General features: G+C 38.4%; 1 long non-coding RNA gene across 1 annotated transcript; it reads right to left on the bottom strand.

The window, feature by feature from the left end:
* Positions 1-3408: 3408 nt before the first annotated feature.
* Positions 3409-12019, bottom strand: LOC142108154 (uncharacterized). Its single transcript, XR_012680109.1, has 3 exons — positions 11906-12019; positions 6201-6512; positions 3409-4208 (listed from the first exon to the last, which is right to left on the bottom strand). It is a non-coding gene; the product is annotated as an uncharacterized LOC142108154 (long non-coding RNA).
* Positions 12020-12544: the final 525 nt, after the last annotated feature.

Below are 12544 nucleotides of genomic sequence, written 5' to 3' on the forward strand. Positions count from 1 at the left end.
ATGAATGAATATATTCATAGACAATTACACATCATAAACGGCCGCAGATAAAATAAAATATTGGTTAATAATCACAATTCCTCCAGGAACACAAGATTAAGGTCTAATTAAATACCAAATATGAACACAACAAAACATCTGACCTATTATTGGTATTAAAAATATACTAACTGGTGTAATGCTTTGTGAGTATGACAAAAAGGCTAGTAGTAAACATGTGTACAGAATACATGACAACATCTAGTAATAACAATCATGGGTCCTGATTCATTAAGGATCTTAAATGCAGAGGTATCTTATTTCAGTCTCCTGGACAAAACTATGTTACATTGCAAGGGGTGCAAATGAGTGTTCTGTTTTGCACATAAGTTAAATACTGCCTGTTTTTTCATGTAGCACCCCTTGCAATGTAACATGGTTTTGTCCAGGAGACTGAAATAAGAATCCTCTGCATTTAAGATCCTTAATGAATCAGGCCCATGGTCTTGAAAAGTATATATGTTCATCTAAGTTCAAAGTTATGTTAAGCTATTATAAGCTATTATAGCCCTAACACCTTTCATTGACAATAATAAACTGAATATGTTAAAAAAGATACAGAGACTGTAATGTTTGATAAAGCTAATATATAATCTAGTAATTGGGTACATATGAAGTTACATAACTATTAATGATATCGATTGCACTCTGACCATTTTCATACACCTTTTTATTTTTTAGTAATAGATTATCAATTTGGGCTTGTTTACCAAAATAATGTATAGGGTTTATATCTCAGTAGTTCTTTTTGATGTAGACATTAATGTACTTTGGTTAATATAGGATGTAGGAATATATTTAGTAGTAATTTCGGTTTTGTTATTATTTGAGTCATTTTTTTTTTTGTAGGCATTTATGTAGTGTAGGTAATATTTATTGTCAGATTTTTTTGTAGTGATTTTTTTATTTGTAGGTAATATTTCTCAGTAGACATTTCTTGGGTAGACATTTAGCACTGTCGTTCACCTTTATTGTAGTAATTTATGCTGTCGTTATTTAAAATTAGTAGGAATTTTAAGTATGCCGTTATATTATGTGGAGGCATATCTTGCGTCTGTTTTACGTCGCGCCTACTATGTAGCTGTCGCGATAATGCACTTGAAGGCAATCTCGTGTAGTTCTACTGGTTTTGTTATTTTCAGTGTCATTAATTAGTACCCAACCCAGACTGCCAACCACCTATGTCCAGTTACATCAAGTTTCGCCGTGGCCTGTATATATGTTAAGGGGTTATTTTCTATATGAACTTCAAATGTGGCTCCATACAGGCAGTCATGCAGACGATCCACAATGGCCCATTTCAATGCCAAAAAATCTAATTTGTGCACCAAGCGCAGCTCACAGAAGAATGAATTGACTGTAATTGTCCCAGTTCTAGTCAAAGATTATAAATTCAGATGTAAATATACAAATACAGTGCTGAATTTTGCAGACTAGTGAAGCAAAATTAAACTTGAAGATTACCAAGACATGAAGATGTGATAACCTTCCCTTCTGTTTCACAGCTAACAATATGGGCCTGGGTCATTAAGGAGAGCAAAACAAAAAACAATTATTAACTTTGTCATTTACTATGGAGACAGTGAAAATTACGCTTTTAAAGCGGCAATACCCGGCCCACGCCATGTATACTGGAATAGAGGTGTGGGGTCTGAGTATTGCAGCTTTAAAAGCGCCGTTTTCCCTGTGTCCATAGTAAATGACGTAATTTGAAACTGTAGCTGTTTAGCCCATACGGATTTTACAGTGGACGGTGATTTAAAGCTTCGGATAAACCTTGTCTGTTATAATGTAAGTAGTGATTTTATTATTGTCTATTATTAACTACCCTACTACTGGCAATGACAGCAACAAAGTGACCTATACTTCCATTGACTGCAACATTGTTATTTGTCGCTGGACAAACAAAATTAAGAACTACAATTATTGTGCATATTTTTGTGCCATATTATTATGGATGAAGTGCCGGTTCCTGATATCATTGATGAATATGTATCGACTGCATGACATGCCAAAAGTGAAGCTCCATGAATCTTTATGAGGATACCGATTCATCATCATTTCAAATTGACACACCTTCAGACTGACTATCGTGATGAGATTATTAGGCAGCTCTCGGGTGAAATATTTTATAATTTGTTTTCCTCACTTCTCACTTCAAGGAAATTGATTCAATCATTCATATGAGACTGTCAAGTCGGTGTATTGACCATGGAACTGCCCAGCCTTCTATGTCAAGATCATCTTAGGACCCCGATTATTTATACTATATTTAAGGTCCACAAATCCCTGATGAGCCCTCCGGGTAGACTTGTCATCTCAGCAAGGGGTTCTATGTGTCAACCACTTTCCCAATTTGTGGACTTTTATTTACGATTAGTGGTACAAGGTTCCAATATTATCATTGCTGACAGTACTGATTTTTTGAACAAATTAAGATCTGAAACCCTTCTACCCATTGATTGCATTTGTTACTCTTGATGTAGGGAGGCTATATGCAATATAATTCACGCAGAAGGGATTGAGTTTCTCAGGAACTCGGTCACTGGTTATTTGAGTTCTCTGGGTCCACTAAGTAGCCCTTCTCGATGAGGTCATCCTGTGCAAGAATTATTTTTTAGTCAATGATTCTCTTGTCTTACGGCTACAGGGAACTGCAATGGGTTCCAACAGGGCACCCACTTATGCTAACATCTATATGAACCAATACGAGAATGAAAATATACGATCTAATCCTGAGTTTTCTTGATTTATTTACTTTTGCATACACTTCATAAGCAATCTGTTTTTTATTTGGACTGGATCCATGTTGTGCTCTTTTGTTGATAAGAAAAAACACATAGACAGTACAATTATTCACTTGTCATCAACCGTTAGTACTTCTGTTGTCAACTACTTGGTTGTAACTATCTCAAAAGACAAATAAATTATACACAAAGAGAGATAAACCTGGAGCGACTTAATTTTGTTACTACCTATAAAATACACTAAAAGTTATTTTAGAAAGCCATACTTATTATTATTTATTTGTTAGGCGCCACAAGATTTCCGCAGCGCCGTACACAATACAAACAGTACACTATACAGAGTGAAACAGTACAGAACAATAAACAAAAATACCAATACTTCAGAAACTCCAGGCAGGCTAATGCAATAAACACGGAGCAGAAGAACAGGTGAGGAGACAGGAGGGCCCTGCTTATGTGAGCTTACATCCTAAGGGAGGGTAGACAGAACAGGTACAAGGGGAGCTAGAAGAGGCAAGCGGAGAGAAAGGAGAGCGAGTGGAGGAGGTGAGGTGGTTAAGTAGATGGTTGGTAGGATTTGTGGAAGAGGTGAGTTTTCAGTGCACGTTTGAAGGAGCACAAAGTAGGAGAGACGGATGGAAGCATTGGCACTTTCTTTCTACTGAACCATTTCATCGAAGCTACATGAGCTTTATGCGGGGCAAGAGTATGTGGGACCAGCTTGTTTCACCTAACAGAATACCAACTCATCTGTCATCACAGACTTTTTGGCTAAGTTTACACCCTGGTACGTTTAGGTACACAGGGAGTATTTTATGGAAATTGGCTCTTGTTTTGTGCGTTCTGTAACCTCTAGGAACTATAAGATCAACTATTGCCTTCCTAATATATGTTGGCTAATCCATATATATGCTGATAGAGAGGATTGCAATGCACAGGTCATCCATAAAAAGGTCCTTTATAATGCTACTATGTTGATCTCTCTTTGGTGGCAAGACACATGTACAGTGATGTGTTGCTTCCATTGTGAGGCACTAAATCAATAAACATATACATACAAGTAAAGGGACAAAGTTTATTAAAAGTCAAAGCCGGCTCTAAAGCAAAAGCCAAAAAGCAAGTTTAGTAAAGCAAGGTCTACATCCACTAGAGGCCGATTGCTATTTCTGTTGATCCAGGTTCCGGTATAGCTGTGTAATCTCACTGAGATCACCTGAATGAAGAATATTTTACACATCATTTCATCCTCTATAATCCCATCCAGCCCAGTGATGTAGAATCTTCAGTCGACGTCACCGGACGGTTTCATCACTTCAGTCTTCATGTGATGAGTGAACAGACAGCAGGTGATAAGTAACACACCGGCAGATAGTGTCAGACGTATTCTATTCATTGTTATGTAATCTGCCTTCTGTTTCCTTCCTGAAATCACAGTATGAAAGATGCAAAAAAATTAATAAATAAATTTAACAAAACAATACATAAATTATAACATTTTCTACCTTTCTATTTAGCATTGAAGGCAAACTTCACTTAACAAATAAAACAAATCCAAACTGCTTTTCGTTTGTCCTAAAGAAAATGGGCCTGATTCATTAAGGAAAGTAAGGCAAAAAACTTTGACTGGGTCAGCAGGTAGACAGATAAATCAATTGATGAAGTAGGAAGAATGGTAGACAGAACCTCTGGAGAGGAGGACTGATCAGCAGCCAGAAAGCTCTGGAGAGGAGGACTGAGCAGCAGCCAGAAAGCTCTGAAGAGGAGGACTGAGCAGCAGACAGAAGCTCTGGAGAGGAGGACTGAACAGCAGACAGAACCTCTGAAGAGTAGGACTGAGCAGCAGACAGAAGCTCTGGAGAGGAGGACTGAGCAGCAGACAGAAGCTCTGGAGAGGAGGACTGAGCAGCAGCCAGAAAGCTCTGAAGAGGAGGATTGAACAGCAGACAGAACCTCTAGAGAGGAGGACAGAACAACAGACAGAACCTTTGGAGAGGACTGAGCAGCAGACAGAACCTCTGGAGAGCACTGAGCAGCAGACAGAACCTCTGGAGAGGACTGAACAGCAGACAGAACCTCTGAAGAGTAGGACTGAGGAGCAGACAGAATATCTGGAGAGGAGGACTGAGCAGCAGACAGAATCTCTGGAGAGGAGGACTGAGCAGCAGACAGAACCTCTGGAGAGGAGGATTGAACAGCAGACAGAAGCTCTGGAGAGGAGGATTGAACAGCAGACAGAACCTCTGGAGAGGAGGACAGAACAACAGACAGAACCTTTGGAGAGGACTGAGCAGCAGACAGAACCTCTGGAGAGCACTGAGCAGCAGACAGAACCTCTGGAGAGGACTGAACAGCAGACAGAACCTCTGAAGAGTAGGACTGAGCAGCAGACAGAAGCTCTAGAGAGGAGGACTGAGCAGCAGACAGAAGCTCTGGAGAGGAGGACTGAGCAGCAGCCAGAAAGCTCTGGAGAGGAGGATTGAACAGCAGACAGAACCTCTGGAGAGGAGGACAGAACAACAGACAGAACCTTTGGAGAGGACTGAGCAGCAGACAGAACCTCTGGAGAGCACTGAGCAGCAGACAAAACCTCTGGAGAGAACTGAACAGCAGACAGAACCTCTGAAGAGGAGGACTGAGCAGCAGACAGAACCTTTGGAGAGGAGGACTGAGCAGCAGACAGAACCTCTGGAGAGGAGGACTGAGCAGCAGACAGAACCTCTGGAGAGGAGGACTGAACAGCAGACAGAACCTCTGGAGAGGAGGACTGAGCAGCAGACAGAACCTCTGGAGAGGAGGACTGAACAGCAGACAGAACCTCTGGAGAGGAGGACTGAACAGCAGACAGAACCTTTGGAGAGGAGGACTGAACAGCAGACAGAACCTCTGGAGAGGAGGACTGAACAGCAGACAGAACCTCTGGATAGGAGGACTGAACAACAGACAGAACCTCTGGAGAGGCAGGTTGAGGGTTTGTAGAACAGATATATATATATATATATATAAAAAAAAATATGATTGCAATGAGAATGGTTAAAGTAACAAAATATATTTCCGTTGCATGACTTTGCAGAGATTATATTAGAGAACATACAGTACACAAGAATGCACTTTAAGCTTTAGAAATATAGCAGAGTACATTTATCTCATGAATAGCCATTTTAGTGCGCACAAGACTGTTCAATGCAAATAGTTTATGCATTGAATGTTCTATACAGTATACGATCTTCAAGCTTCATATATACCTTTCCTATTAGGTATGGCTGGAGGACAAATTTAAATTCTTCAGTAGTACAAGTATTTTATTCTCTATAAAGTAATGTTTATTGTATTTTTGCTGTGTGACTATTTTATTGTTTCGACCATAAGCCCCTCCAACTAATCAGGTTCTCATAGTTGTTCTACGTTTTGACTTACCGGACACTTTGATAGTATATAACTGTGCACATTGTCCTGATGTCTGTCTCAGTATATTTGCTTTATAGATTCCTTGATCTTCTCTTGAAAGATTAGTTATAATTAAGGATCCATCAGCTGTGACATCCAGTCGTCCTTTATACAGCTTATCTCGAACCACAACGGGGTTACCCGGCTGTGTTGTAGCAATGTGTCTTGTGTCAGTCACCCAGGAGATGTCCCTGATCTCAGTCTGGTCCACAGGTAGAGTCACATCTCCTCCCTCTATACCGGATACATTTCTTCTCTCTCCACAGTATGCACCTAACACACCTGATATAGAATTTTACATGAATTTATCACATATACAATAAAATCAGAGGTTCCCTTTAACACCAGTTTCTGGAGACAACAGACGTTTTTGTTTTACAGGGTGTTCAATAATAATACCATATTATTTCTAATAAACTGATCTGCAACTATTTACTGAAACAATGATGGAAAGGAGAGAGAATGAAGGGATGCAGAGTACAATTACTGAATTATTTCCTAAAACAGATTTACTATCAATAACTAATAATTGAAGGTCAAAATAAATCCGTTTCGGGAGTTTTTCCTGGATTTTAATGATGAGATATTATGCAATATATATTAATATGTATTTGTACAATGTTTATTGGAACAGAGATTCCAGGTCTCTAGAGAAGTGAGCTAACAGGTTACAAGTTATTAGTGGTTGGTTGTATCTAAGAACGGTTTCTTACTGTGACTAGGTTTGTGTTGTGTGTCAGTGTAGATAAGTATGAAAGCAATAGGTCTTACCTTATAACAGACAAGGGTTCAAATGTTATTCTGAAGAAAGCGAATGAACAATGGAGGGGAGGTGATATATCCTCCGAAAGGCGAGATGGATTTATAAATTATGGACCTTGCCTCAAACGGACAAACCCCCAAAATCTTAAATCCTCCCAAGAATCTGTTTATTGATACAGTACCAATTTATACAACAATATATCCTTTCTTATAATACGACTCAGATAGCTATTAATTTACAATTGACCCATGGTACTACATTACTACTATATCATAACAACTTTCTTGAATTATTTTGTACCATTCTTTTAACCTTTATTTATATTAGGATAATTACACTAGTTATCTATAAGTTAGTACATATTTATTAGAAGTATGTATGACTAAACTTTGAATCTGGCTGCAATAACAGCCTGCACACTTGCATTCCAAGCGCTACAGAATATGTTGGCGCTATATAAATAAATGTTGCTGATGATGAGTCCATGTCAAGTGTGCACATATTTATGTATTTATAGACTGTGCGGTTAAGACAGCCATTGTTCGGGATAATCTCAGATTAGCCCTAACAGAATTTTGCAATATAAGCATATCACAATCAAACATTTGAATTAGCACAGTGGCTCAGTGGTTAGCACTTCTGCCTCACAGCACTGGGGTCATGAGTTCGATTCCCGACCATGGCCTTATCTGTGTGGAGTCTGCATGTTCTCTCCATGTTTTTGTGGGTTTCCTCTGGGTGCTCCGGTTTCCACAGAAAACAAACTAGTAGGTTAATTGGCTGCTATCAAAAATTGACCCTAGTCTGTGAGTGAATGTTAGGGAATTTAGACTGTAAGCTCCAATGGGGCAGGGACTGATGTGAGTTCTCTGGTAGGATACACACAGGTCTTTTGTTGCTTGTTAAAGGTCTAATGAGGTACAATGATTACACATCTGTATATTAAAGATTTCTAGAAATACATTGAAATATTATACACACATCTAATGTGTTTTCTTTGTCTAGTCTGCTTAAGCCTTGAGATATGTATTTTTCTATTGGTTGTCATAATGCCTTATGTTTTAAATATCTAATACGCTTGCCCGTTGTGATATGTCTATGTAATGTGAACTTCAAAACTGATGTCTTTGACCTCAGTAATGCAGAGTTCTTGCAAACAACAGATCTGCATGTTTCTTGTCTCTACGGCTGGCCGATTAATCTGATAAACCTTATCTGATCACTGACCACTCCAAAAATATCGCTATCAATAGTTTTGAAATCAAAGCAGAGCAGAAGTGGAAGCATGACATACCACCGTATCCTAGTCAACTTACATCTGTATCAGATTTCTGCATATCTGTGACGTACGAGTACTTACACCTGGGGAAATGGAACAGGAAATGGGTGGGGTGGACTAGCATAGGTCAAGTATAGCAATGATGTGTGCATGTAATTTTCGACTCAGTTACACGTGGACACATATTCAGACACGCCTTTCAGGCTGTCTTGCGGGGGCTGGACAGTTGGTGCAAATATAAACATTGATGATGATTTCTGTCAGCAGCACAATCTAGCTGCTTCTGATTGGTTGATTGGAGATTTACCCCTCCAGTTAACAGCACTAAAAACATTAGTGGTTGTATTATATGATATTGCCGCCATCTATTTGCATTACTTAATTGACATTTCTATATGGACTTCTGCAGGAAAAAAGTTTCCCATTTAATTTATAAAGAAGTAAATGACGGATGATTTTTGCTTTTTTACTTATAAATTACATTTTATATTTTTTCACTCCTGTATAGAGTTACTCTACTGGAAACAGAAGGCATTTTTTTCAATCACATTTATCATATGTTGCAGGGATGTTATACATACAATATATTTCTTAACTGTTACATTTGCTTACATATACGTTATCTGAACAAAGTATAGAGTTTGTGTTGAATGTAAATTTTCTCCATCATTGTTTATTTTTATAAGAATTGTCTTGAAGAATTCACACATAATTTATCTGTTGTGTTCTTTCATTAATATAGACTCATTTTTTGTCAACTGCCACCTAACTACAATGTTGACAGCAGCAGCGAAGTCACAGATATTGCATCTACAGGTCACATGTAAACCTCTTTGGGATGACTAACTCAAAACTAAGAACCCAGTTCAGTCTCCCACCTCAGGTAATCTTAGAAACTCTGAAGATTGTGCAGAGTGACCTTGATAACCATCCATACAGCAATACCACTGCTGACTAAATTGTTGTCAGTGTTACATTTGTGTGCATCTGTGCCATTCCAGACCACAGTAGCTGTGGTGGCAGGTATGTCTCAGCCTACTTGTAGTCAAATATTGAAGCAGGTCATAGGGGAATTCTTTACGTGCATCAGAAAATGTATACATTTCACACTGGATGATTACTCCCATTTGCTAACAAAATTTTAGAACATTGCAAACTGTCTGCATGTCATAATGGTCATGGATGCTAAATACGTATCCTTGTACCACTAGTATTAAATAAATCAAATTTTTGTAACTAAAAACATTACCATTCCATCAATGTACAGGCTATATAAGATGCAAGCCTCCTTATCCATAGCCTGGTTGCCAGATTTCATGGGAGTACCTATTTGTTTTTATATGTTTTGTGCTTTAATTATTTCCTGTTTGTATTAGTGTACATAGAGCCCCATTATTGCTACTGCTCCATGTGTGGGATCCAGGTGCCCCGCTATCAGAATGGTGCAGCATTCGGAGTGGTTTTGACATTAAGAAACAAAACAACAAAAACTGAACCAGGGTCATCAGTAGTCACACCACACAGAAGAAAAAAATTATTTTATTTTGTATCAATTTAGCTCTGCCAGATGTGCAAAGGCAAAGTGTAGTACTGTAATATTTTACTTTTTCTTGCTGCTCTTAATATCTGGGGTTATTTTTAGTTAGAATGCAGTTCACTTTTATACATCTTAGTCTGCAATTAAAGATGCAAATTATATAATGTTATCTCTTCAGCAAAAAATGTGTTTGGTCTTCTGTGCTCCTCAATTCTCCATAGCTTCCTCTAACCTCTATAAATTCCAAACACAGAGCAGCAACTGACATATAATTCGGCATGTGCATCCTCCAGATCAGCCGCGGAACAAACATTTGGCTCCTACAGGCCATTTTTTGTGCCTTGAGCAGTCCGATGTATGCACCAAATGTTGTATGTGGCATAATTGCTTTGTGTGCCATTTTTCATTACATATTCATTATGAAAATGGAGCTTATAGAGGAGGAGGTGGAATTTTTTGGGAAGAAATAAGAGATGTTGATCCTGAACTTTTATGGAAAAAGGACAAAGATTTAGGGTTCATGTTATCCTACAAACACTACATAATTGTATACATAATGTAAAATTCTTTGCAGCATTGCGGTAGAGGGATCTCTGGATCCCTCACCGCATCTTACTGCTCTCCTCTCCGGTCACTTTGGTAAAGGTGGTCACTTTCCGATAGTGACCCTAGAGGACAGCTCCTCGCAGGAACAGTTTCTTGTGACGGCTGTTCCGGTTGAAGTTTTTTAATAAATATGCATGATCTTTCAATCTTTAAGACTTGTGTCTTAGGGGTAGATTTATCAAACCTTGTAAAAAGGCAAAGTGGAGGTGTTGCCCATAGCAACCAATCAGAATCTAGCTATCGTTTATCTAGAACATTCTAGAACCTTATGTTTGTATTAAAATATGAAATAACAAATTTAAGAGTCTAACACACAAATGTATCTTATTGTGATTAGTTTCTCTTTAGTCTCTAAAGTGTGCTTCGCCATTCTTGTCCTACATACAGGATATGGTATTGTTTAAGAAACTAAAATACAACTTACGTGGAAAACAAATAAACATATAATATAAATATATATACTGTTCCACTATTGTTGTTGTTTAATTTATGTAAACTGACAATATTAAATATCAAACTAATTTTTCAAGAAGTTATTTTAACTTTAGATGTGATGACATTGTTTTCGAGAACATGTTTTTATGCCGTCAGGTTCTGCGAGAACCGTTGAAAGAATATCACTTTGAACTCATTCTTTTATTCTATTATGTTATAAGGTAAGACCCATTGCTTTGCTACTTATCTATACTGTCACACAACACAAACCTAGTCACAGCGATAAACCCTTCTGCTCATTAGACATAACCAACTACATTCTTTTTAGGTGTTGACCCCCCCTCCTACCCTATCTGACAGTGCAAAGACTTCGGCACATCACTAGGGAAGCACAGAACAATAACAACAAATAATACTTATTATTACCTTTCAAGGTTAAACTCAATTATTAATTATGGAGTGATAGATAAGACAACTTGATTATGTTCCTTTCTTGTAATAGAAAGTTGGTGGAAATTCAATTCAAACCGGGGCCCACTGCATGGCAGATGCAGAGGGTCTGGGACCCGGTTTCCTCCACCGCGCCTCTCTGCACTCACTAATTTCCGCCTCTGGCTTGGGTGCAGGCATTTCCAGGTACTAGGATACCCCCTCTTTGGGTTGTGAAGCAAAATCAGCAATGTTGCATCACTTGCGGAACGCCCTCTGCTACTGTTCCGGGGGGCACGCCGCACCACATCGCAGAGAATTGAATGAACCCCAACATTTGCACTCTGATAACTATGAGTAATGGGTGCATAGAAGAAAGATGTTTGAACATACAAGGGACATTGATGATAACTGGAGCAGCGGTAATTGGAAAACTGTGGGGTAACCCATAGATCAGTTAGTCGATTTCATTTTTGGAAAGTGTGCTGGAAGGATGTCAGAATCATATTGGTTTTTAACTGTCCATCGTTGTATTTAGTAAAAATGTTTCATATTTCCAAACCATCCCAGATGTAATTGTTCGTCTATCTTCTACAGCACAGTAATTACTGGAGCATATGACTTACCGTTCTGAAGATAAAGCAATACTAATCCATACAGGAAGAGATTGTCCATGTTCTGTCTGTAAGTTGAGGCGTCTACTTGCATGAGTGGCTAAAACATAATACTAACATCACTCTATACTGCATTATACCAGCTAGGAAGTGATGCTGTACTAATTCCCTCCACATAAATCTTTTTCTGAGAACAGAGACCACTGACCAGCATCCTACAGAGGAGAGAAGCTGCCGGATGGGTGTAATGATAACCTTTTAAAGTTTCCCAGACTAAGGTTTTTAATTCTTTATTTATCAACTATATCTTCCATTATTCCTGTATCTGGGATCTTCTCCTTTTCTAAAGGCTCCTGGTCCAATATGCTTTTTATTTTGTTGTATACTGCAAGTTGTGAAAATATTTTGCTACTGCATAATGTATGATGACATTATTTTAATACTATATAAAAATATACGTTTCGTTTTGTCTGAAACGGAGAAGCTACAGATTAGGTGTTTCAATATCATGATCAAACAAAGAGACATAGTGGTACATTCTCTAGAATGTGCAAAGTAAATGATCGCTGGAATCTGATTGGTTGCTAAGGGCAACTCCTCCCCTTTTCCTGTTTAGAGAGTTTGATACATCTAACCTGTATAATCAGAGGC

This window comes from Mixophyes fleayi, chromosome 12, assembly GCF_038048845.1.
Source record: "Mixophyes fleayi isolate aMixFle1 chromosome 12, aMixFle1.hap1, whole genome shotgun sequence".
Classification (NCBI taxonomy): Eukaryota; Metazoa; Chordata; class Amphibia; order Anura; family Limnodynastidae; genus Mixophyes; species Mixophyes fleayi.